Raw genomic sequence first — 27407 nt, 5'->3', positions numbered from 1 at the left:
GCCTAAACAGCTGGTAAAACAAGTTCAGTTGCCTTCTAAACTATTTATGTCACTTTTGCATCCTCCCAGCCATGAAAATTTTCTGCTTACTATAAAATTAAGGGAAAATATTTACTAACAGGATAAAATACTCTGTAACAAAGCCTCTTGGGTATAATACTCCCAATTATAAGTTGTGAAGATATATATATATATACATACACACACACACACACACACATATTTTTAATTATTTTTCAAAACAATGTTTACATTTTGTATAGCTAATTGCTATAAGTCTATAACAGAAACCAAAAGTTAAAAATAAGCGAGTCTTATAACTTTGCCTTTTGGTATTACTGTTAGGTTCTTTTAGTTAATAATTTTAAGAAGTAATGAATGCCTGTCCACAGCCATTCCAATATGGCCTAGAACAATTTATTGGCTGTAAGTGTTTTGATTCTTAAAGCCTTCAGCCATAGAGAGTCCCACCAAGGACAAAATAACACTGCAGAATTATGCAACTTCTGTGACAAAACCTTTTCTCTCCCAAATACTAGTATATGGTGCAATACAAAAGTGGTTACTATTAACAAGTCTGTAACAGTTTAAACACCAAGGACCAGGCATTTCTTGCATTTAATCTATACCCTCTCTCAGGATGCTATACCTATGGAGATAAATTGGCTGGAAAAGAAATTAAATTTATTAAATTTGAATTAAAAGTTGGTCCCACAATTTTCAAAATAAGATATATTATAGGGTTCAAATAACCCTCAACAAGGAGTGGTAAACACATTGTAAATCTGATCAAAGAATATAATCATGCATGCAGGGTTTTTTTTCTGGCTGACTAGGTTGTTTACCTAGATTCTTCCTATAGCCTTGGACGTCCAAATCTTCACTATCTTTATGATATTTGTTACTGTATTAACATTAGACCTTCCTTGTGAATGTTATGCCAGATACAGTAGAAGGAAAGGCACAATTAAAGACCTGAATCATGATAGCTCAGAAAATAGATCTGACCCAGGATTTTCTTAGACTAAACCCTAGGCCTGACTCTATCTCACCTCTTAAAGAATTGGCTATTACATCAGGTCAGACCATGTCCTCTCCCCATTACCCAAATCGCTAATATTTAAAACCATTACCATCAAATCAGAGGACTCTAGGAATAAGCCTTCCTAGTATCATGGGACCTCGCCAAATCACCAGATCAGACAACTCTAGGAATGAGCGTTCCTAGCACCATGGGACCTGCTGCTGTTGGCCTGCATATGCCTTCTGTAGAATGATTTTTGGCCAAGAGCGGGGACTGGGCACTAAGCTCAGATTTTTTATCTTGCCCAAATTCCTATCTAAGAGGTCTGGGGAGACATGTCCTACAAACCATAAATTCTCATCAGATGATTTTTATTTGTCCCTGTATATAGTGACTGACTTTCCAATCTGATTCTGGCATAACAAGGAAGAAAATCAAAATGTTTTACCCCAAAATATATTTCCTTGCCATTTCTTGAAATTATCCTGCAAAGTTTCTTGTGGGAAAACCCCACATTCTATAGAGAATCCCCTTTCCCCTTTGTTTTCCTTCCTTCCTTCCTTCCCAGGAGATATCCAGGAAATAATCAGTTAAGAGCCAGGCACCCTTTTAGGTCTGTTAAGAAACATTTTACAACCTGCTCTCTCTCTGAAGTCTGCTATCCGAGAGATTCTTCTGCACAAGAAAATTTGGTTTCCACACTTCTTTACCTTAACCTGAACATTCCTTCCCATTAATTCCAGGTCTTCAGATAAACTCAATTATCAATCCAAAAATGTTTACATTTACCTATAGCCGGGAAGCCCCTGCTTTGAGTTGTCTCACCTTTCTGAGCCAAGCCAATGCATTTCTTCAACGTATTTGATTGATGTCTCACACCTTCCTAAAGTATATAAAACCAAGCTGTACCCAACCACCTTGGGCACATGTTCTCAGAACCTCCTGAGGGCTGTGTCATGGGCCATGATCACTCATATTTAGCTCAGATAAATCTCTTCAAATATTTTACAGAGTTTGACCCTTTTTGTCAACACCCACATTTTCTTAAAATCACCCAAGAAAGAGTGGGGCTCTTAACTGTTATCCACAAAAAACTGCAGGATGGGGTGGAGAAGCAGGAGAAGAAAACTAATTAAAAATAGGGAAAAACTAGCTTGGAAAGGGCTTGCTGAACTGCCGACAGCATGGAGTGCTGAGGTGAAAAACAAATGCAAAAGACATTTGGCAGAATCCAAAAAGCACACCATCAGAATGAGCAATGAGGCCACAGCTAAACTCTCTGCTACAAGGCAGAGTGAGAAGCAGTCAATAACATATGTGAAGATGAAAAAGGAAGTTCCCTGGACAAGACTGAGCAACACAGACTGGAGCAAAGGAAGAGGAGGGTGAGGAGCGGAGAAGGCCGATCCCTGCTACAGAAAGCAAAACACAGCAGCAGCCTGCACACACCTACATATATGCACTAAGGACAGAAAATCTAACCCAGTGTAATCTGAGGCCCCCTTAAGGTAAAAGAAGAGGAGACCAAATGGAGATGGGGAAAAATGGGCTGGCTAAGCTATCACAAACCAGCTCAATTACAGACTGAAGCCTTCCTGGTGTGTGGAGCAGATTTCCTGGCATTTGTGGGAGACATCGCCCCCCACCCTCCCAACAACTATTATTAAGCCATGCTCGTTTCCATTAGTGCAGGAAACAAGGCAGAGACACATCTTATGTGCCTTTTATCTGAACCTTTTCTGGCAGAGACAGGTCATTTCAGTTGGTCGGGGTGGGGGATACAAGGCAAAGAGAGAAAAGAAATGAATATGCCCAAAGACATTACTCTGAAACTAGAGGCACATTTGGAAATGCAGGCTCCTTAAATGAGAGGCTGGGGAAGAACTCGTTTTCCATAGAAGAGCATAAAGCTGTGCAACACTATTACACTGTAATTTCATGCAGAATATAAAGTTCTACTTATCCTTCTGAGCCTCCTGAACTACTCTGCCAGTCCTTCCCCCAACAGGGAGCCTGTGCCATGCATTTGCTGCCCTCACAAGATAATGAACTTGAAACAGCCCAGGTACTGTGGCATTACTTAATAATGCTAATATTCATGTTTACGCTGTGCCAAGCTCCATTTAAATTCCTTTACTCATATGAATTCGCTTGTTCCTCTCAATAACTCAACGGAATGAGGGAGTAGTGCCATCTCCACTTTACAGGGGAAACAGGTCGAGAAAGTAACTCTCTTGCCCAAGGAACAGGAGGCAGGAACAAGATTTGAAACCAATATTCCTAACAACTTCACCAGAAGTTCCCAAATTCAAACACTTCCACTTTACTGTGCATTAGTGATTCTGTAATTTTTTCAAGATGTCCTAAAAGAACTCCTAAAAGCTCCATTTACTGAGTAGTTAGGTCCCAACAACTTAGTAGCGGTGGTTAAGTGGTGTCTGATAGACATCTCTCTGTGTTTCCTCAAAGTTTTAAAATATCCCATGCCAATCTTATGACTTTGCTGTGCCACTCCAGGGCGCCTGAGAACAGTTTGGAATTCACAGAGCTACACTATCCTGGCTTCCTCATTCTGATAAGGGAAAGGCATTAGGGTGCAATAACTGAACTGCCTGTTCTTAAAGTAGATGAGTCACCAACATGAAAAAGAAAGAATCCTGTTAACTTCCTTCTTAGCCAGCAAAAATGTCTGAGCCCCTTAGCTCTCACAGCAGGCCTTTCCACCTGGCCCAGGTGAACTTTTCCAGCCTTGTCTCCTGCCACTACCACCCCTACAGTAAACTCTGCACACGGGAGGCAGCTACGCAGGCCTTGTTGCCCACCTGGGGCCACATGTGCTCTCTTCTTGCCTTCTTACTCAGCCATTTCCTGCTCCTGGGTAACTGGGCTTCTCCTCTGTGAAGCCACTCCACCCAGTGTTGGTTCGCTGCTCCTTCCTCTGGGTTCCCAGTCCACTGTGCTGCACTCACACCTCCCTGGGCTTACTCAAATTCTCTAATTACTTGCCACTCACTTGTCCATCTCCCCTGGCCCTTTGCTTACAAATGACTGGTATCTTACTCATCTCTGTGGCCTTCCCAGACACTATGGACAGTAAATGATACACGCCTTTAAGAAGCTTTAGTTAATAAAGAATGAAACAACAGAATGAAGGATTGCTTAAGGAACCACATGACGGAAAACAATGAATTAATAAAAGAAATGATGTGGCAGAGTAATGAAATGGATGGTCCCAATTAACAGTCTTCCTGTATCCCATTTCCCCTTGCAATAAGACCCAATAGCAACTCCCATCAACAAGTCTCTATCTTTTCCCTTTTAATCTGGGCTAGTCTTCACCTTGCTTTGGCTGACAAAATGCATAAGTCACAGTACACCAGGTCCTAACCTGGGCCTCCCAAAGGTACTGCATGCTTCTACTTCCTTTTTAGAACAAAACAGATGGCCTAGGCTAGCTTGCCACAGGACAGCAGACCACGTGGAAAGGAGCCCCATGGAAGCCATCCTAGACCAGATCCAGTCAGCCTACCCTTCAAATACATGAGAAAGCCTAGCTGAGACCAGCAGCCTGAACACCCCCCAGCATCAGTAGTAAACCCAACTAACACCAAAAGAACCACCCAACTTACCCGTAGACTAGTGAACACCAATGAAGGCTTACTGTTTCAAGCCATTAAGTTTTGGGACAAGGTGTCGTGTGATAACAGTTAACTGATACGTTGAATTAATGAGCAGTCTAATTTATGACAGTGAAGTTCCTAGAAGGCTGGGGCTATGAGTCTTTGTTCTGTGTCACACTGAGAACCACAGTTCTTAAACATGGTGTTGCAGTAAGTCGAGATACATCCTGATCTGCTGTGGAGGTATTTGCATAAAGTATTTCTGAATTTTGCAAGTGATTAAGTTAGTGTAGACTCATCATCACTCTCATCTATACCACTGTGACTCACTTGTGCACATGGATAAGCTTTCTTGAGACGGAAAGTGGAACAGTAGGACCAAGAACCTGCTTCTCACTTGCACTGATACCTTCTGCCAGCAATGACAGTAACAACAGTGTTTATTGATCACCTGTCTTATTTTCCCTGTATGTACGTCATCTGTCACATGAACCAGCTCTTAATCTCCATTTTTGGTGAGGATGTCAAATCCTTTAGGGAAAGCCCAAGGCATAGAAACATCTTTAAATATCTAGTACTGTACTCATATCCAGCATACAGAAGATGTGGTCTTCTGCCCTCAAGGACTCATCTGGTGGAACTAAACGGTCCCTTTCAGAAGAGGACCAAATAAGAGCCCAGCCTTATTCTTTCTGACTGTAAGTCAGAAATCCACAGCAAGCTGGGTTGAGAGGGTGGGAAAAAAAAAAAAAGAAAAAAAAATCCACAGCAGGTGGTGAGCCCCAGGGCCTGTCTTCTAAAATGTAAAAGCCTATGTAACAAAACCAATCTTGTTTACAGACATCTATTTGGGGAATCACTCAAAGTCAACCGTATTTCTTAAATGAAGGGCTTTAATGAAGGTTAGCTGATGCAGTGTCTTTCCATGGTGTATTTCCTCTTGACTCTCAGGTAACTCTGGTCTAGCAGATTAAGCCCTGTGAACCTCAGTTTCATATACATACAATGAAAACTCAAATAAGATTGAATGAGATAATTTAACATGAAAGTCCAAAGGTTTGGCACAGCCCAGACCCTTGTAAGTGCTCAAAAAAAAGATGTATTCCCTTCCTTTTGGCTACAAAAATGCATTTGGTATGTTTTTCACACAGATATCACTCTTCCTCTCCCTCAGACCTTACTCATCCCCTTCTGCCCAACTCAAATTTGCAATACCAGCAATAGCATGTTATGAAAATCATACCCAAAAACCACATTTCAATCAACAAACTTTCACCCAACACCATGCTGGGTATGGTCAATATGGGGCCCCTAAGAATCCTGCCAGCCTCCTGAGACTATTCTCTTCCTCAAAGGGATACCAACAACCTCCATATACAATTCACAGAGACAGTTTATGAGAAACCAGCCACCGCAGCCCTAGGAAACAGCATCCCATTATCGTACTAAAGATGGTCTTCTGCCAAGGCCATCATGGCTTTATGTCCTGACAAAAGGGTCCCTATGCTAAGGAAGATTCCTGTCATGTGCAGACTAGAGCGCCAATCTATTCCTATGGCTTCCAACTGACAGGCAATGTAGTGGTCACATCTCCTCACCAGCCCCCTCAGGATCCCACTCCCACCTACTTCCTTCACTGGGCACCTGAGAAACCAAGGATCACTGCTAGATGAAGAGCAGAAATGGCAAAGTAGCAGCATAAAAAATGATACCAAATTTATCTTCATTAATCACCTTCCTGTGTCGGGTGTGAACTGTCTCAGGGACACAGCTCGAGGATAAATCACATTTCGCCATCACACAGGGAGACCTGGATCTCTTCAGAATGCTTCCCATGCCAGCCCTATTTCCTAGACAAGCTTGAATTTTCCTTCAAGATTTTCGTAGTAAATTCTATAGATCCTGAAATTGCCTTGACAAACAGAAAAACCTGAACTTCGCGGTAAGGATGAAACACAACGGCTGTGTTTTCAGTTGTTAAGTGGTTCTAAACTACTTCACCTTCACTCTTCTTCACTATCCTGGAAATGATGGATTGCAACATGGGAATTTCCCACTCAAAACCTAAAAATCAAGTTTGATGTCATAGGATCATAACATGAACAAGCTTCAGACTAAGCCATCTTTCACCTATTGACTGCCCTGTATAGAACTATAAATGTCCTGGTTTAGTACTAATAAATTCTGCTAGCTCAAATTGAGCTTGCCTGACTCGGACTTGGTTTCTTATTTCTGCTGATCCCATTGCAACAAACCAAATATATGGTGAGAGCAGAATATAATTCAGTATGAGACACTTAATTTACCAGCTTCTTACAGGACCTCTGAGAGATGATGGAATCTGTTGGAACACATCAGCCTTTCTGAAAAGTTAATAATAATGCCTTTCTAAGGTCACCATCTAAAAACAGTAGATATTAGAGTCCATTAAAAGTACAAAGCAGATAACCAAGTCCTTCAGAATAAAAAATAAAGGATGGGATTAAAACTACAAACTAATTCCACTACACACCCACCAGAATGGTTAAGGTGAAAAAGATAAATACCAACCACGGTGAGGATGTGAGAGAGGCAAGCTTTCATGCACTGCTGGTACAGTTATATAGTGATACAACCACTTAGGAAAACTAGCAGTATCTCACATTGCTAAACATGTGTACCCCTATGATCCCAAAATCCCACTTCTAAGTATATGGTTTGGATATGGATTTCCTGGCCAAAATTTTTATTGAAATTTAGCTGATGGCAGTTGGGAGGTGTTTGGGTCATGGGGGCAGATCCCTCATGAATAGAATTAATGCAGTATCAAGAAAGGGACTGAGGTCTCCATATCTTGAGAATGGAGACGCTTCCTTGAGAGCAGGTTGTTATAAAGCCAAGTCCCTTCTCATGTTTGGTCTCTCTCCACACATGCCTGTTTCTCTTCCACTTCCTCACCATGTCTTGACGCAGCATGAGACCCTCACCAGAAGCTGAGCAGATGTAGGCACCCAGTCTTGAACTTCACAGCCTTCAGAACTGTGAGCTAAAAAAACACAAACCTCTTTTCTTTAAAAGCTCTCCAGTCCCAAGGGTTGTATTAGAGCAACACCTAACAGCCTAGGACAATAGTCAACTGTAACGTGTACCTATGTTCACCACTCAATGGCAATGTGTATATCATATACTAGAATGTTTCCAGAAGCACTAATCATAGTAGCTGAAAACTGGAAATTATCTAAATGCCTATCTATGGTAGAATGGGTGGATCAATAAATTGTGGCATATGAACACAATGGAATACTATACAGCAACGAGGATGAATGATTAATTATATGCAACAATATAGATGAATTTCACAGACATAATCTGAGCAAAAGAAAGCAAACATAAAATAGTTTATACTGTATGAGTTCATTTATACAGAGTGCAGAAACAGTAAAGATTGAGGGGTGGGGATTGTAGAGGTAGTGGCTGGACAACAGAACATGAGGGGGCTTCTGAAGGGCTGAGAATCCTCCGTTTATCTGATGGTTAGGTGGGTGTCCATTTGAAATTCATCAAGCTCTACATTTGTGATGTGTATTTTTCTACATATAACATACATCAAAGTTAAAAATAAAATCAAGGATACTGGTTTGTTTACTAAGTTACCTCGATGACTTAAAATGTTGGTTGGCTGTTAGGCTGTGATGTAAGAAATATTTGTTCCTCCCCACCCCACCTTGTATTCCTTATACAGAGCTCCTAAAACCCTCATAATTTCCTAAGTGATAGGGTGAAAAGGGTATCTTTTGTTATAATATTTGGTCTTATATTATAATAATATATAATATTTTGAATTATAATATATAATATTTTGAATTATAATATTTGGTCTTATAATATTTTGAAGGGAACTCCCTAGTTCCCTTCAGAAGAGCTTCCAAGACCATTGAAAGCTCTATAGCCAGCTTGTCCAACTCATGGCCCAAGGGCTGCATGCAGCCCAGGATGGCTCTAAATGCAACCCAACACAAATTCATAAACTTTATGAATTTTTTTTAGCAATTTTTTTTTAGCTCATCAACTATCATTAGCATATTTTATGTGTGGCCCAAGACAATTCTTCTTCCCGTGTGGCCCAGAGAAGCCAAAAGATTGAACACTCCTGCTCTGAAATGAGAAGTGTCTTTTTGTACGCTAATGACTGGCTGAGGCTCCCTAAACAGCTTCAGGATACAGCTGACTACCACAAAGACCAAGGTAAGACTAGAAGGTTGGAACTTTCAGTCCACCCGCAAAATCTCTGGGGAGGGAAGGGTGGACATTGATTTAATGAATCATGCCTACATAATGAGGCTTCCATAAAACCCTGTATGACAGGGTTCAGAGAACTTCCAGGTTGCTGAACACAACCATGTGCCAAGAAGGTGGCACACTCCGACTCCACAAGGACAGAGGCTCCTGTGCTTAAGACCCTTCTGGACCTCATCAAATGTACTTCTTCACCTGGCTAAACATTTTGTATCCTTGGTAATATCCTTTACAACAGACCAGCAAATATAAGTAAATGTTTCTGAGTTCCGTGAACCATTGTAGCAAACTATCGAATTGAAGAGGGGTTGTAGCAACTCCCCAATATACAGCCAATTGGTCAAAAGTACAGGTAACAACATGGGACTTGTGACTGGTGTCTGAAGTGGGGGCAGTTTTGTGGCACTGAGCCCTAAACTTGCAGAGCATGCGATAATCCCTGGTAGCGTCAGAATTGAATTGCAGGATACCCAGTTATTACCTGGAGAGTTGGATAATTCATTGGTGTGAGGGGGAAAAACATCCACATTTGGTGTCACAAGTATTTTGAGAAACAGAATTTTTCACACTGACCTTCTTCATTTTAGAACATGAGATTTAAAAGGGGGGACTCCCATGTCTCCCTCACCTTGATGTGTTTAATACATTTGCAAAGCCAGTCCAATATCTAATTAAACACAACTTCACTTCATTTCACCACCTGGGCCACCTATTTATCAACCTGCAAAGTCAGCCCAATAATCCAACTGGTTACCAGTTTGTTGTCTGGCTGCCTTTCTTTCCTCTAAGAAAATGAACTGAGGGATATGAAAACTGATGCTTTCACCCAAGTCAGCAGCAAAGATTCCCTGAAAATAAAATGCAAATATCCAAAGGCCTATGCAGACCTGACTCTTCCAAAGAGCAAAAAAGTATCTCAACGTCAAGGAGAAGATGAGGCAAAAGATTTCACCACATGCACCAACTTCAGTAAAGCTCAGCATTCAAGCTGGCTCACTTACACCGTCACTCAGGAGATGTGCAAATCTCAAGGTCTCATTGATATCTTCCCTCTCTCTGGAAGATAATAGTTTGATACATTGGAACTGAATCACAGAGGTGTATTTCTGGAGAAGTACAAGAATACAATGAAGAGGGGGACAGACAAAGCTGGGGAAATCTCACCTTTTCCCACAAAATTTTCCATGGAAAACTGGATCCTTGATTTTTCAGGAAGTTGGAGATGTCCCAAATTTCCAGAGAACTCTGATTTAACACTCTCTCAAGGCAGATCAAAAATCAAGTTGATCATTTTAAGGGGTTTTATGTTGTTATAAAAATAAGCAAATTCTATACACAATTCCTCTGCCCACCCACATCCTCATCCCCAATAAATACACAAAAACAAAAGAAAGAGGAAGACAAATGACTGCAAGTGACACAGGGGAGAAGAGGTCTGGGTCTTTCCATGCACATGGCCTCCTTCATGCTGATGTAACAGAGCACCAGGCAACTCTGCTCACAGGACACTATGGAAAAAAAGACACTGACTGCAACAATGAGGCATTTCCTTATTGATTCTTTTGGTTATTTAACTTATTTTCCCCAGAGGTTAAGAGTAAGATAAAGCTTTACTGAAATAAGAATATGGTATAAAAACAAAAATTTTTAGAAGTCCAGCCAAGAAAGGCCATATTAAGTGGGTAAGGTCATGTTTTATTAAATTTTTACATTCCTTACATATTAAGTTTCAGAACTTATCTAGGCTCTATTCTCTTAGACATTTCTTATGGAAGTATACAAGCTCTTCCTTAGCTTTAATCCACAAATGGGAAAAAGACCATGTTTCTGGTACATATATATATGCATCTACGTTATAACAACTATAGTAAATAAATGCACGTTTTTGCTTGCTGGAAATAAAGGCATGTCCAATCCTCATTTCTCACATATTCTACTTAAAATGTTCCCAAATAGCTGAGCAGCTACTCTCTTACCCGCTGAAACTAGCCAAATTCTGGCTCGTGGTCATCAAAGACATTTCCCTTGGACATCAAGCTTCCTGAACAGTCAGGATGGTCTAATAAATGTTTTCTCCTGAGTGTGGTACATTTACACTGTAGCATACATACTAGCAGCTAAGTATTTATCATAACATGCATAAGCACATTAAATTCATAAGCTGCTATACGCTGTCAATTAGAATGAGACCAAATTAAAATAAATGAGTCGATTCAGGATAAACTCAAGAAAACATGTTAAGTAACAGTGTAGGTGGTAACATGAATATGGTGGAAATTAAGCCTGATGTTTGGAAAATACTAGTCTACTTTCAAAAAAAAAAAGTTCAGCCAAGAGTCAGAAAGCTCTGGATCTAAGCACTGCCTTGCTGTGTCCCTGGGGATCTTTCAGTTATCATCCCTAGGCAGGCCTCACTACAATGACAGCAACAAAGCTGACAGGGTTACAACAGTTTGACAAATGTGAAACTTTCAGAAGTAGAACACAAAGTCTTTTCACCTTCACATCAGGTATGACCACTAGCCAGCTGACAAGCATGGAACTTTGAGCTGTGACACACAAACCAGCAAGGCAACAGAGTCAATGTTAATTCCTCTCCTCAAAACCTCCCTGAGCTGTAGAAAGTCATCTTGCAAAGCCTCTGGGAAAAGACCTCCTGAGGTTGGCTTGGTGGCAGGCAGGAGGCAGTCGATGATGGCAAGAGCAAAAATGACACATATCACTGCAACCTGGTGTCTGATCTCAATAACACCTGTGCACAAGACTCCCAGTAAGGCAGGGTTTCCCAAGGTCAGGATTTGCTGCTAAGCTCTTAAAAACTCTTCTGAGCCTAGCAGAAGCAAATGATCAGTATCTCTGGCAAGCAACTTTTTTTTTTTTAACCTTTCAGTGTCATCGGGAGGTATCACACATGCCTTGAGAAAGAAGGCCCAATTTGAATGCTCAAACATGAAAGTCTGGCTGGCTCAGGTAACTGGAAGAATATACTCATGCACGGTAACCTCTGAATGTCAAGTTAGGTTTCCTGGAGAGAAAGACCTATCTCTTCACCTTATATACTTAAATAATTGCCTCCTTTTTAAGGCAAAATAACAGCCTCCTAAAGAGGTTTTTGCCGTAGCCCCAGAATCTGAGTATGTTACCTTATGTGATAAAGGGTAATTAAGGATGTACACAGAGTTAAGGTAGCTCATCAGCTGACCTTAAGATAACTATCCAGGTGGGTCCAAAGCAATCACATCGTCCTTAAATGCGGAAGGGGGGTAGGGCAGGAGATCAGTATTTAAAAAGTGTGAAGAAAGACTGGCTTGAAGACATAGAAGCCATGAGTGAAGAAAATGTGGACAGCCTCTAGAAGCTGAAAGAATCAAGGAAACAAATTCTAAGGGCCTCCACAGAAGGGAACACAGTCCTGCTGACACTGGATTAGCTCAGTGAGACTCTGTATTGGTTCACTATTGCTGCCACAACAAACTGTCATTAATAATTACATATTATATTTAGTGGCTTGAAACAACAGAAAACTATTCTCTCACAGTTCCAGACTCCAGAAGCCTGAAATTGGTATCAATGGGTAGAAGTGAAGAGGTCGGCAGGGCAGGGCTGTGCCCCCTCCAGGGGTTCTAGGGACAGTCAGTTCCTTGCCTCTTCCAGCTTCTAGTGAGTGTATGTATTTTTTGGCTTGTGGCCACAGCATGCCAATTCCTGCTTCTGTGGTCACACTGCCTTCTCTTCTGAGTAATCCTCCTCTGCATCTCTGTGAGAAGAACATTTGAGGTGGCATTTAGAGCCCGTCTTGATAATCCAAGATAACTGCCCTATCTCAAGATGCTTAATCCCATCTGCAAAGAACCTTTTCCCACAGAAGGTTACATTCACATGTTCCACAAGTTAGAGCCTAACACCTGGAGGGTGTTATTCAGCCTACTAGAGCCCTTTCAGATTTCTGACCTCCAGAACCATAAGACAATAAACATGGTGTTTTGAGCCACTAAGTATAATGATTTGTTACAGCAGCGACAGGCAATTAATATAGCTCCTATCTCCCAAATGTGTGCTAGGTCTGGGCAAGAGGACACAGCTAGCTCACCCCTACTCTTCATATCAGCATCCTGGGGATCCTCTGTATCCAGAGATGCTGCTCCTTCTCCCATTAGCATACTTGACATGATAGAATGCTGAGACTCAGCAGGAAGTAGCCATTAGAAGCTTCAGGAATCACTTCTCTTTCCTCTCGCTGATCACAGGTTTCTTAAGCAAACTGTATAGTAATTCAAAGCAAAGCTTAGGGGAGAAAAGGAACTGACATTCATTTCAGAGAATTCCTCTCAATAATGAGTACACTCCATCCACAAATGTCAAAGAGCTTTGCTCACAAAGCCAATAATCCCTATCGCAAATATAAGGCAATGTAAACACTTAAGAACCATATTCCTCAATTAGAAACAGCCTCTTTGGGTAGCTTTCCTAGCATTCCAGTGGCAGAACATACACTTGTAAGCACCTACTAATCACTATTCTATCTCTTGGCATGCTGTAATGCTGGTTTTCTATCATCTCTGTAGGAATTTCTATTTATAGAACTGCTCCTTCTCATTGATCTGCCTTCAGGACACTGCAGCAATTCCCCAGCTGACTTCTCTCCCAGAACTCACCTTGTTTGGATGCCCCTGGGCTCTGTCCTCAAATCTTTTCTCTATCATATTCTCTCCCTTAGCAAGTGCACCATCCCACGATTGCAAATGCCAACTCTAAGTGGAGGCTCTCAAATTACATGCATCTGTCCTTGACCCCTCACCTGAACAAGCTCCAGCTTCCAACAGCCACGTGCCACTCATGAGCTCCACTTCAGTGGTTAGTATGCATCCCCAGCTTAGCAGGCCCAAAACAGAGCCGCTGCTTTCAGACAGATGCACACAGCAGCTCAAAAAATAGCATCTCCCACTCTAGCTGCTCCAATAAGACCTTTAGCCCTCATGTGTACGTTCCCTTTACTCCTTTCCATCCCTCATATTTAATACATCAGTATCTACCAGCTCTGCCTCCAAGATGTATCCTAAATCTATTTTCACTATCTCCACTATTTCAATCTCATTCCAAGCTACCATCACCTCACACCCACACTACAGCAATAGGCTCCCAGTTTGTCTTCCTGCCTGCTTGCTCTGGTCCCCAGCCAGCCCTCACCCTCCACAAGGCTAAAAGCCATCTTTCTGAAGTATAAATGTCAGGGGATGTCACTCACAGTTATAAAATTATCAGGGCCTTCTGGCTACACACAAACTCCAAACTGGACCATGAACTACATGGTCTGGCCACTGCCTACCTCTTGACCTCTCTCCCACTTTCTTTCTTACTAACATGGCATGCACACAACTCTGGCCTTCTGTCCTCTCCTGGAACATGCCAGGCTTATTCCAGACTCATCGCCTTTGTACTTGCTGCTTCTGCTGTGAACACTTTTCCTGCAGGTCTATGTATGACCATCGTTTTCCTCCCTGAAGCCTTACCTGCAACGTTTCAATTATCACCCTAGCCTACCAAAAGCAACCACTCACCACTCTTTCTTCCTGCCTTTGTCTTTTCAGAACACTTTGGAAGACCTGAAGCAGTCTTAATTGTTTGTCGATGGAGTATGACTCCCTTCCAGCAAACTACATGCTCACTGAGGGCCGGGCTTTTCCCACAGTATCCCCAAAGAGGTACCTGTTCAGAGCTGACAGAATGGTTTCACAACTTAAGAGCAATATCAAGTCATCTTAAAAGGTACAGTGTTAGTCAGTCTCCTTGCTTTGAAGGAATAGTGATTTCCTGGGTTCCCTCTCAATCCCTCTTTCTTTATTCTCACTCCCTCTCCCAGCAACTGTTTTTTCTTTATGTGTGACCAGTTCTCCCCTCTACCAACTGGCCAGCTCTCTTAACCTTCCATGACATCTTGTTTCTGCTCTATCATAGCTCTGGTTAGCCAAGCCCCTCACTTTACCCCAGGAAATCACACCACTTGCTAACTACCAAGTTTTTTTTTTTTTTTTTTTGAGTCTCTCAATTCAACTTGAGACTTAATCTCATTGGCCAAGGAAGAAAGGGGCACAGTATAGAACAGGGGACTTAGGCAGAAATTAGAATTTCTAGTACTGAGATGAAGAAATGCAACAGCAGTAAGGCCCAGGGCATCTCCATTCATTCTCCTTTAATAGATAAATATGTGACTACACCATCCTCCCAAAGGGTGGGAGAGCTGTCAAACCCCACAGATGGTGGGAATCACCAGGATGCATGAAATGAGCACTAGGTGAATAAGAATGAAGATTAGGGGGGAGAAGAATAAAGAATCTCCATGTAAACAGCATGGTTAATTAAGAAAAATTACACAGTGATTAGACTAATCTGACCCTTTTATAAGTACCTGTACAAAGCGTCACTGTTAAATGGAATGCTTTCTCTTGGCCCAGGTATAACTCCAGCTTGTGCCAGGTACTCAAAGGGAATAACTCCCATCAGATCAAATCCCCACAACATACCTGCAAAGCAGCTACCATCACATTTTTCTGGTGAAGAAATGAATGTTCAGAGAGGTGTGAGGCCAACTTAAACAAGTATGATGAAAATAGTTGCAACTATTCAACCAGCCAATTATCAGAGAAGGGAAAATAATTCAGTGACCATACCAAACCCTGGCATCTTGTATTACAGACAGCAAACTACATATTAGCATGGAGTCTTTCAAGCCAGAGTGCTAATCAGCAGCTTTTGGAGGGGTGAGTAATCACTCCTCTCATTTAAAAAAAAAAAAAAGCAGCGCTTGGCCCAGAGAGCTGGCCTTCTGAGCAGCATGTCAGAGCTGATCAAGATGCTGGCGCCTGGCGGCCATCAAGGCCACCCTGGACAACCATTCTGCCTTCTCATTAGCATTGTGCCACTGCTACCTCACTTGACAATAACAACCATGTGGAGGATCTGACAAGCAGAGGTCACCCTGAAAGCGAAAGGAAAAACGGATGTGAAGCCAAAGCATAAAAATTGTTTCACCCTGTCTGGAGCCATCGCAGGCTGACCCGGTGCTGTGGAAGATGCTGACCTCTTTTCTGAGACTGCTGAAGGGGCATCTGACTACTCACTCCTCACACCCCCATCATCCCATCTTTCCTCCCATCTACTGGTTCCCTAATGTAAAACAGAAAGAAAAGAAAAAGGCTTTTTAAATAGAAAAGATGAAGAAAAATAATTTGTTCATTATAGCCAAAGCCTAAAAGGATTACAACATCCCAATCCCATATTCCAGTCCACCATCTCAAAGAGAGGAAAAGATAGTTCGTCCAGCTCCTACAGACCCCTGGGCCTACTTTTGCCTTATTAAACACTCGACTATAGCTGTTGGTTCACAGCCCAACCTGTCTCAACAAAAGAGGCCCTACAGAGGCCAAAGACCACAGCCTCTCCAGATTATATTTTTAGGAAATAGCTCCCAGAGTAAGATCAAGCACAGAGGGCACCTTAATAAAGGTATTTGAATGAGAAAACACAAAACAAGGCAGGGAGTGGTGGCACACACTTGTAGTCCCTACTCAGGAGGCTACTCAGGAGGCTGAGGCAGGAGGATGGCTTGAGCCCAGGAGTTCAAGGCTGCAGTAAGCTATGATCACGCCACTGCCACTGGTTACTTCTGTGACCCAGCCTAGGATACAGAGCAAGACCTATATGGGATACTTCTGTAACCCAGCCTGGGATACAGAGCAAGACCTGGGATACAAAGCAATCCTCCTGCCTCAGCCTCCTGAGTAGCTGGCACTACAGGTGCATACCATAACACTGGGCTAATTTTTTCTTTTTTATAGAGATGGAGTGTCACCATGCTGTCCAGCATAGTCTTAAACTCCTGGCCTCAAGCAATCCTCCCATCTTGGCTGGGATCACAGATGTGAGCCACCATGCCCAGCCAATCTTGTTTATTTTGTTTACCAGAACATAAGCTCCACAGGAGCACAGAACTCATCTGTTTTGCTCACTCTATACTTGGTGATTAAAACAGAGTTTAGGGCATACTCAGTGCTCAACTGAGAAAGGCTAATGCTAATAGAGGTTATATAGAAAGACAGTCTACAAACAGGGTTTCTCTGATTACATTTAGGGAGCGAAGGACAAAGAGTGGCTCAATAGAGAAAAGAAGAGAGAGAGAGACTTGTAACACCACTAACTGGCAACAACTGCCCTCAGCCAGAAGGAACAGCAGTGCCCCTGTGAAGGCAGCATCACTGCAGACATGAGAGAAATTTCCAGAAGAATCTACAAAGGAAGGAAGATGTCAGGGCACTCACAGACATCCCTGTCTGAAGTATTCAGGCTAGAGGGTACATTCCCTTGGCAGAAAATCTGTTTAAACTCCTGAAGCGTGACCACTATGGTGTCCTTACCAAGGTCAGTCAGTCAGATATTTCTGGAATACTTCCCGCAAGTTGTGACTTTCTCAGCCTTGCTGGGTGATGTTGGGGAGGGAATGGTGGGAGGAGGAGAGAGGCAGGGACATTAGCTAAAACAGTCCTCATTGCCCAAATAAACGACTTACTATCTTCACATAATTAATTCTTCATTTCGACACACATCCTTTACCCAAGACAGAGAAAAATCCTCAGGTATTTACCAAAATGTACCTCTAATTAATGATTTTAAGACTAACTGTTTGTGGGTCTTATTGTTTCGCCGAACACTGAAGCTTCTTGCAGGCAAGAAGCATGTTCATTCCTGCCATTTGCACAACCTTCACAAAGAGTGCACCAATCAGTATCTGCTTCCCCCAAACTCCAACAGAACTCGTGAGCAACAATGGATAGCCATAGGCAAAGGAGCATTTCCTAAGCTAAAAGTTTTTGGGTAAGTTTCCCACAGCTGAAGTTTCAAATAATAAGGGAGGCAAGGAGAAAGTAAAGGATTCTAAACCACCAGGGGAATGAACCCACAAAATGAGTACTCCAGTCATCAAAAAGTCAGAGAAGAAAAAATCATGGAATACTGTCAGAGAGCTTGTTGGACCAGCTTACTGAACAGGGCAAAAATCACACAGGGCAAAAATCACATTTTTCTAAGCAGGGATTTAATGCTCTACCCTCACAGAACAAATAGTGGAAGGAGGCTCAGGCCACTGTTTTTTAGAAAGATAGAAAAGGAGCAAGCTAGCAAAATACAGTCATAGCCAGCAGCCAGCCCTAAAATGCCAGCCTCCACCAGAGAACTGACAGTCCACAGATGACAGAAGGAGAACAGCTTTCAGTCCACAGCTGGTCCCAAAGCTTGCACTACTCTGCCCCAACTCCCTCTGAGACTTCAGCCCCATTCTGGGAGACTGTCTTCTAGGATATATTTACATGCTTCTGAGTCACATCAAGGAACAGGAAAATAAACTGCCCTCTTATGAGAGGAGGAGGAGAGGCAAAGATATGCAATTAAGAAAGGAAGGGGAGACAGTACATAATTTAATCAAATTATGTACATGAGATTTCCCCAAGAAATAGTGGCTTAACATATTATGTCCAGAATGGAGTTTAATGTTTACTTTCAAATATATCACCAATTCTGGAAAATATGGAAGTATTTAGTTTTTCTGAAATGGTACACATGCAGCATTTCCTGGTGTGCTAATTTTTACCTTCTGTTAACCAAAATGTTTTAAGACAACTTAATATGCCACAAGAATACACTTCAAGGGAGCTACAGAACTACACACAAATTCCATTCATTCAAAAATAAACTTTGGCCTCTTTTATACTTGCTGAGTGTCAGAAACAACTCAATACCTAACATTTACAAGTTAAGCTGTAATATAAACCCCTCAAAGGAAGGGAACCATGATGCCGTTAACAAAAGTTATAAGTAGTAAGATGAAGAATGCAAAGCGGTGGTTCCCAAACTGGGACCGTGATCAGACCTACCTGGAGAAGGTGTTTGCTTAAATGTCCACTCCTGGGCACCTCCCTGAGAACCTGCACTACTTAATCCACTACAATGTATCATAGAAACCCATGAGTCTCCAGGTAGTTTTGACCACTAGGCAGGTAAGGGGGCAGCTGCCATAAGGAACGTGGCCGGAGTAGGTTGACTATGCTCCCCCACACACCAAGGGAATTCCAGCTCAATAAGCTGCTTTGTAGTGGAATGCCCAAAAGATCTTAGGTCAGCCACCTTGGACGGAGACCAGATGGGCCAAAACAACAAAGCATCACACCCAGCAAGGCTCAAGGGTAAAAGGTGTCTCCCAGTCAACTTCCTGGGCCTTGCTTGGTAGTTCTGAAGCTGCTTGGTAGTTTGAAGAACACTGGGTCAGAATGCTGGTGATCTTCAGAGCTACACAGAGCTTGACGGTAAGGAGAGTGCACATTCCATGGCAAGGTTCAGGGAGGGCAACTGAGGGCTGGTGAACAGGTTCACTGAGCTAGCAGAGGCAGACATGGCTTATAAAGTCAGTTTCATTTTTCAATATGAAGAACCAGAAGAACATGGACTGTTGCTACTCCTCTTAGCAATACAGGCTTAAAAAGCATTTCCAATTACCAATAGCTTCTGATACAGATGACAAGGCCCAAATGGGATGTACTGATCCTTCTTGTTCCCCCAAAGCTATTCTCCCTTTCTTACATAGGATTAGGAACTCTGCAGGGCATCTCGCTACACAGAGCATAATTATCTCTTGCAGCTGAGTGGCAAGGGGATATTTTGCCAAGTGGAACAGGAGTAGAAAAAAATCCAACCAACCTCTGGGTCATCATTCCTCCTTGCCCTTCCTCCCATCCTTTTTTCCTCCCTTATTTCAGGCCATACAAAGAAGAACAACACTAGAGGTGGTGGGGCAACCAGAAGAAAGGAGCCTGGCCCCCTAAAGCTTCAGCAGGACAGAAATGCTGTTCTAGCTGACTCTAACATAAAAGGAAGCTAAATTATCTTATTTAAGTCAGTATTGTTGGAGGTTTCTGTTAGAGCAGGTGAGCATGTACCTGAATACAAGGATTTATCCTACATGGAATATGACAAGAACTACTGATCAAGAAGCAAATCCTTCACACTTTCCTTTTCCTTCTTGGCCTAACAAGATGGCTGACATCATCATCTTTGACTCCAAAGGAGAGCAAGTTATACCAGGAGGTTGAAGAACTCTCTCTTTAATCACAAATCCCCAATTTTAAGTGCTAGATCCACCTGAAACCATAAGCTTTGCTCTTCTGGTCACTCAATGTCTCAAGCTATCTTCTGAATTGACTTTTCTACCAGCCTCTCTCTCATAAATTATTCATACTTTCTGGAACAAGTCTAGCATCACCTCATAATGCTAATGCTGTTTCCCCTGCCTAGAAGGCCCTTCCTGACCTAGAAAATTCCACAACATCACGGTCAAGTTCAAACGTAAAAATGATCCAACTCCTAAGGGCCTGCAAGACTTTGAAAAATGGATTGAAGCATACTGAAGCATACATACCTCCTAACCCACCAATCTGTGGAGTTCCTAAAGGAAAAAGTAGTTTTTCATCTTTGTATCTCTGATCACCCCCCATACCATCCACTGCATACATCCTAGTACCTTGCACAGTAAAAACTCAAAAAATATTTGATCAGTTAATTAAGAAATCATTAAACTGTGTTAAGGGTGTCCTTAGAGTAATTTTTAAAGTAGCTGAAAATTCAAAGGCAGAGGCTACAACTTTAGGAAATCTCCTTGTAAATCAAACACACATATTCCTGTTAAACTAGTATAACTTAGCCTATTAAAATATGACATAGGAGACACAGCCTTTAAACTAGGTGCATCCAATGTTTTGGCGTCCCTGGGTCACACTAGAAGAACTATCTTGGGCCACACATAAAATATACTAACAGTATGATAGCTGATGAGCTAAACAAATTTCAACATTTTAAGAAACTTTACGAATTTGTGTTGGGCCACATTCAAAGCCATCCTGGGCCGCAGGTGGCCAGCGGGCTGGACTAGCTTGCTTTAAACTACAAAGGTAGAGCTAAAGATCCATGTCACTTACAAACATCAACTATCATTTATTAGGAGTTGAACCTTATGGGAAAACACTTTTGCACTTAGCGGAACAATTTGCTAGCTCATTAACAATTCTGGGCTGTCATATTTTTAAATGATCATTTTGCTTTGAAAACGAATCCTGTGTTAAATAGAAAAGAAAACACGTGTATTTTAAAGAGTGCTTTAAAAATCTCCCTTGGATCCAGTCTGGTTTTTTTTAAGCCTTAAGATCTGAAGTTAAAAGGTTATATACCACACATACACTCCCCCACGCCTCCCGCCATACTGGTCCTGGAGTACCAGAATCAACGGCCTAAAATCTTTTCAAAGAAAGGGGAAAAACATACTTTCAAACACCAACAATAGGTAAATTCCCAAGCACAATTAATTCTATGCTCCTCAAAAATTTTCACTTCTGCTAACTTGCTTACAGCTTGGCACAGGGACTAAATAAATGCCTAACTAATGGTTAAGAAACAATAGAGGCAGTGAGCAAATTCGACTTCTGAAGAATCTGAAGAACACCATGTCCAGAGTGCTACAAAGGAACCTCCGGGGGACTACACCTTGAATAATAAGTTGGCAGAAAAGTTGTTTTAGTTTCACGAGGATTATCCTGACTTTCTGCCTTGGAATTTTTGGAATGGGGCTTTCTAGACCTTTGTTCTAGACACTCAGGTATATTAAGTGACTTGCTGGAGATCACAAGCCAGTTATAGGCACAGCAAAGCCTAGACCCCCTGGTCTTCCAGTGCCTTCTCCAGCACAGGACACAGAATGAAGTCCACTTCTTAATACAATGATCACAAATAAAATCTACTGTAGAAGATGAGATTACCCAGTCCATTAAGATGTTTTTCCCAAGTTTTTCCCAAAACACTCACGCACACCAGACATCAAACACAGAGAAGATTATAGACGTTAAAAAGGCTCTAGGTGAACTTCACAATGAGATTAATTTAACGTAGTAGGTACTAGGAGTTAAAAAATGAGTAAGGCCAAAGGAAACTCATTCCACAAGTAGCTTAGTGAAGCAAACGATTCCACAAGTAGCTTAGTGAAGCAAACGGAAACCTATGCACATAAATTATAAAACCACATGCTGCAGCCAATATGAGAGATAAGAACAGGGTATTATGGGATATTTCAGACTCCAGAATTTGAAGCTTTAGATCCTTCTTCTGTCATTTCTAGGGTAATTCTAGGAAATTATACTCTTAAGCAGATAAAAACATAAGAATTGTTACATATAATGCCTAGACTAAAACTGAAAGGCAATTTCAGAACTTTTGAAAAGACAAATCCTTGTCTAAAGACAGAAAATTCACACTTGAACCTTTTTTTCTGAGTTTAAAAATGCAAAGAGGTAGTAAATTTTTTTTTATAACTAATAAGGTTTCAAGTCTAACACAGTACCTGATAATTCAGATTCAAGTCACCCTCTTAGGTGGGTGGGAAATGAGCCATTGGTTTAGGAACCTGAAGGAATCCAAATTCTGTACAGACTATTCCAAAGGTTGTTTCAGTCCTGGAGGTTAACAACCTCCACTATGCATTACATAGTCGCCAACTGTGTTCTGGGAGATATTTGAGATCAGAGGCCATAAAAATAAAATAGATATGTGGCTTTCAAAGCCAGTCTCAAAATGCCGCTGGACCTTATAAGTCTGCACAATCCATTCGGACTACAGAGAAAAGGCTACATATTAGCACCCAACTCCAACTTCATTATCTGTTTCCTGAAGTGAGGTTCTTACGACAACATGAACCACCTGAACCACAAAATACCAAATAATATCAAGCAGCAGCACAAATGGTCATGGAAGACATTCCACCAGGGCCTTGAACAGTAAACAGAGTGAGTGCAGATTTGAAGAACACTCCTGCCTCTCCAGAAAGTCCTGGTGAAGGGGGCAAGATTTCACAATCTGCTTCAATGACAAAAGCAAGATAGTACTCTCTATATCTACCCTGAAGTATCTAGGCCTCCTGGGGGAGGGAGAGAATGCAAGCTAGCAGGACCAAAACTCAAGGACTCTAAACACCCCCTATCATCTGTTTCCTAGTGTGAGCAAAAGATTAAATTGATTCAAACAATTATTACTGAAAAGCACAGACACATCTCATCTTCAAGCCACTGACTAATAAGTGGACTTGTAGGTAATATTCCACCCCCTACCCCCATGTAACTGTCCAAGGTTGTAGCTAGAATAAAGGATCAAGAATGCATCTGGAAAACTGAACAGGAGTAGTATTAAAGTCACAAGGACCATTTTTTTCTGCCCCCCACCCCAACAAACTAATATATAAACATCCTGTGCCACCTAATGCAGAAGGTGAAGTGTATTTTAAAGCCATTATTGCAACAGCTCTGAGAAGAAAAGTATTCTGTGCCCGGAAGTTGGCACAACATATAGTTATTTAGGGAGACAGATCTATAACAATACTAGCAATAAAATGAATTCAATTCATTCATAGGAAATTATTCCAGAAAGTGTCACCCCTTTCTCCTTCCAAAAATAGAAAGATGGAGAGAAAAAGAAACAAATGCAAATTGCCACTGGTAGAATTTTGTATTGAAAGTGCAAGGAATGATTCAAGAGCAACTCAAGGTTTTTGGCAAATGCCCGTTCATTAACCCAGTAGGAGGTGCGACACCATCTGGCACCAGTGTCCATCGGAAGATATATAGCTCAGGGTCAATTCTGAGCAGCAAGCAAGTTTATTTTTTACTCCTTTTAACATTTTATGCACAAAAGTACAAGGACATAAATGTCTGAGCTAGGTGTGCCAGGAAGATTTAACAGGCCTGGAAAATGGAATCCAAAAATGGGATCCAGCAGAAGCCAGCTTTCAACACAACTGATTAAAACAACCCCCCCCTGCCCCCTACCCAGCAAACCCCACAGGGCCTTGGCTAGTAACTTGTCAAAAAAAAAAAAAAAACACCCACAAAGATTTGGGGCATATAAGAGAGGGGAGACTGCCCTGTACCCTCTAATGCCAAAAAAACTCAGAAGGGCTCATTGGCATTCAGGCTGGGACTCCCAAGAGGGCTGCGTGGGAAAGCTTGGGGGGCATGTTCCCCACCACCTGGGTACAAGGGCAGCTGCTGTCAGAAGAGTCAGCTAGCACCTTAGTGCTGGGAACCCGATAAAGCTGGCCCATTTTGCCAGGTTCTCCCTCAGGGGATACTTTTTAACCTCATGCAACAGCTGGGTGTGGCACGTGTCTATAATCCCAGCTACTCAGGAGGCTGAGGTGGGAGGACTGCTTGAGCCCAGGAGTTCAAGACCAGCCTGGGCAACACAGGGAGACCCCATCTCTACAAAATAAAGTAGCTTGGCATGTTGGCGTGTCCCTATAGTCCCAGCTGCTTGGGAGTCTGAGGTAGGAGGATCGCTTGAACAGCCTGGTAACAAAACCCTGACTCAAAAAATAAATAATTAAAATGAAAATAAAGTAACCTCACATAGCTAACCAGAATATCACTTTTCCAAGTGAAATTACTTTTTTCTCTAACAGAATCAAAATACTTGCTCAATGCCAAAAAATTTATTAAGTATTGGAAAACCAAAACACAAAGAAAAAATTTTTTAAACATCAGTCATCATTCTACTCTCTGCAGATGATAAAATTTTAGTATGTTTCATACATATTCCCATATATGGCATATCATCCATACATATACATCACAAAAATACACTTATATTTATACTTGCTTTCTTACAGCCTGCTTTTATATTGCAACACATTTTAAACATTTCGCATAATAAATATTTTACCAGAATTTAAAAGCTAAGTAGTAATTGCATGTTTTACTTAAATAATCCCACAGTACTGGGCATTTATTGTGTTCAATTTTTCTATTTAAAAAAGTAATGCAATAGTCTTTCACTCCTACATTTGTATATTGTACCTCTGTTTATTTCCTTACAACAAAGGAATTATCTGATTCGGTAATATAAGGATTTTTAAGCTTTTGAAGCAGCGATACTCTGCGTTTCTTTTAGTAAAATTTTACTGATTTATATCCCAACTAGCAAGATATAAGAATGCCTGCATACCTGTTTCATTCCAATTTGCACTGCTATAACAGAATACCTGAGACAGGTAAAGAACAGGGATTTATTTCTTGCTGTTCTTGAGGATGCGAAGCCCAAGTTCAAGGGGCCTGCATTTGAGGAGGGCATTCTTGCCAAGTCACCCCACAATGCAAGCCAAGAGCACGCTTGTGCGAGGAGGAAGAGGAGGGGGCCAAACGCACCCTTTCATCAGGAACCCGCTCGCGCAAGGAGGGGAAGGGTGAGAACCCACCGTTTTCATCAGGAACCTGCTCGCGCAAGGAGGGGAAGGGTGAGAACCCACCGTTTTCATCAGGAACCCGCTCGCGCAAGGAGGGGGAGGGTGAGAACCCACCGTTTTCATCAGGAACCCGCTCGCGCAAGGAGGGGGAGGGTGAGAACCCACCGTTTTCATCAGGAACCCGCTCCCGCGATACCCCACGCGCTCCCGCGATACCCCACGCGCTCCCGCGATACCCCACGCGCTCCCGCGATACCCCACGCGCTCCCGCGATACCCCACGCGCTCCGTGACTGCCCTCCTGAATGGATGAATGAGGTTGAGTCTGCATGATTTAATCACCTCTTTAAAGGCTTCACCTGGAAACACTACTGCATTGGGATGTTTCCAACACACGAGCATTCAAACCATGACAATCATCCCATGCTCTCAAAGTTTGTTATATACGTTTTATTGTCACTTTAAAACATCACACGCCAACTAGGCATGATGGACTATTACTAATAAAAACCCCAATCACAACAGGTACGGGGCACATAGTATGTGCCAGGCACGTAATACAGAAAAAGAACAGGGGGTGCCAGTGACTGGAGGGAGGGACAGTTTCAGTTTAGGAACATGAAAACGTTCTGGAGATGGATGGTGGTAAATGTACGTAAAGCCAGTGAACTATATATTTAAGGGGCTAAAATGGTAAGTTTCATGTTATATGTGTCTTTTACCACAATAAAATGCAAACAAACAAAAGAATACTTGGCTTTGAGATGCTGAAGCGGGTGGACTACCTGAGCCCATGAATTGGACACAAGTCTGGGCAACTTAGCAAGACTGTCTCCAAAAAAATTTTATTAAATAACTGGCTGGGTGCACTGGCTCACACCTGTAATCCCGGCACTCTGGGAAGCTGAGACTGGCAAATCACTTGAGACCAGGAGTTTGAGACCAGCCTGGGCAACATGGCAAAACCCTATCTCTACAAAAAATACGTAAATTAGTCAGTCGTGATGGCGTGCACCTGTAGGCCCAGCTACTCAGGAGGCTGAGGTGGGAAGATCACCTGAGCCTGGGGAGGTTGAGGCTGCACTGTTTCACGGATCATGCCACTGCACTCCAGCGGGGCAACAGAGAGACTCTGTCTCAAAAAAACAAAAACAAAGGAGCGGAGGTTTGAAAGCAAAGGGCCTCCTTTGAGATCTGTAGCTAGTTAGGGTGCTCCAGCCACTTAGGCTCTCATCGAATCCTCATCAAGTCCTTTGGAGTAATGCTACTCCATAGAATTTCTTTGTTGCTGAGGGTTGGGTGGTGGGGAAGAGAGCTGGGTCTACAAACTCTTCAGATAAAATGAAAATAACCCTGGAAATATTCAATCTTTAATTGCAGGGACAGACATGTACTATGAAATTCATGATGAGACATCTGCAATAGCAAGGGAAAAATAGCAAATCAAAAAAATGAACTATGGAAACCACACTTGCTACAGAAATCGAACAACACGGAAAAATCAGGTGAGTGCTCACTAATAACTGAGATGGTAGGGAAGACCACAAAACACAAGCCTGCACGTCACCAGACTGCAAGTTGTCAGTGGCCAAGAACTTCGGATGCAGAAAACAGAAAGACTGCCTGTCCATCTACAAGCCAGCAACCCATGTCCATCGAAAATTGGGGTCCATTTATTCAGTAGGGTATATCTGGAAGCCAGAAAGATAGCTTATGACCAGCCAGCAACTCGCTGGATTCACAAAGAGTGTCACAAAAACATTCCAAAATCACATTCTCGAAAGACTCAAATTCAGAAAGACTCCAAAGTAGCATTTGTGGTTTATTTAGTAAAAGGTCACACCATAAAATTCCAAAAGACAACTTAATTGCCATGAGACTAAATAAAGTTATTCTAAAGAAAAGGAAAGCAGCCAGGCCCGGTGGCTCACACCTGCAATCCCAGCAGTTTGGGAGGTCAAGGCAGACAGATCACGAAGTCAGGACCATCCTTGGTCAACGTGGTGAAACCCTGTCTCTACTTAAAAAACTAAAATTAGCTGGGTGTGGTGTCGTGTGCCTGTAGTTAGAGCACAACTCCATCGAGGGGAGGGGGAAAGGGGAGGGGAAGGGAGAGGAGGGGAAGGGAGGGGAGGGGAGGAGGGGGGGAGGAGGGAGGGAGGGAGGGAGGG

The 27407-nt window shown here is 42.2% G+C and overlaps 1 protein-coding gene and 1 long non-coding RNA gene across 6 annotated transcripts in view; one reads left to right on the top strand and one right to left on the bottom strand.

Moving 5' to 3' along the window:
- The window catches only part of MGAT5 (alpha-1,6-mannosylglycoprotein 6-beta-N-acetylglucosaminyltransferase), a 325249-nt gene that overhangs the window by 226914 nt on the left and 70928 nt on the right, over window positions 1–27407 (bottom strand). The window lies entirely within an intron of this gene.
- On the top strand, window positions 236–23864 carry LOC116531804. The gene is made up of 3 exons (XR_004260593.1): window positions 236–246; window positions 4921–4927; window positions 23776–23864. It is a non-coding gene; the product is annotated as an uncharacterized LOC116531804 (long non-coding RNA).

The sequence above is a fragment of the Sapajus apella genome, unplaced genomic scaffold (assembly GCF_009761245.1).
Source record: "Sapajus apella isolate SASKATOON/1434 unplaced genomic scaffold, GSC_monkey_1.0 scaffold72, whole genome shotgun sequence".
NCBI lineage: Eukaryota > Metazoa > Chordata > Mammalia > Primates > Cebidae > Sapajus > Sapajus apella.
Note: the sequence above shows the minus strand (reverse complement) of the source record. Positions and strands in the feature narration are given on the sequence as shown.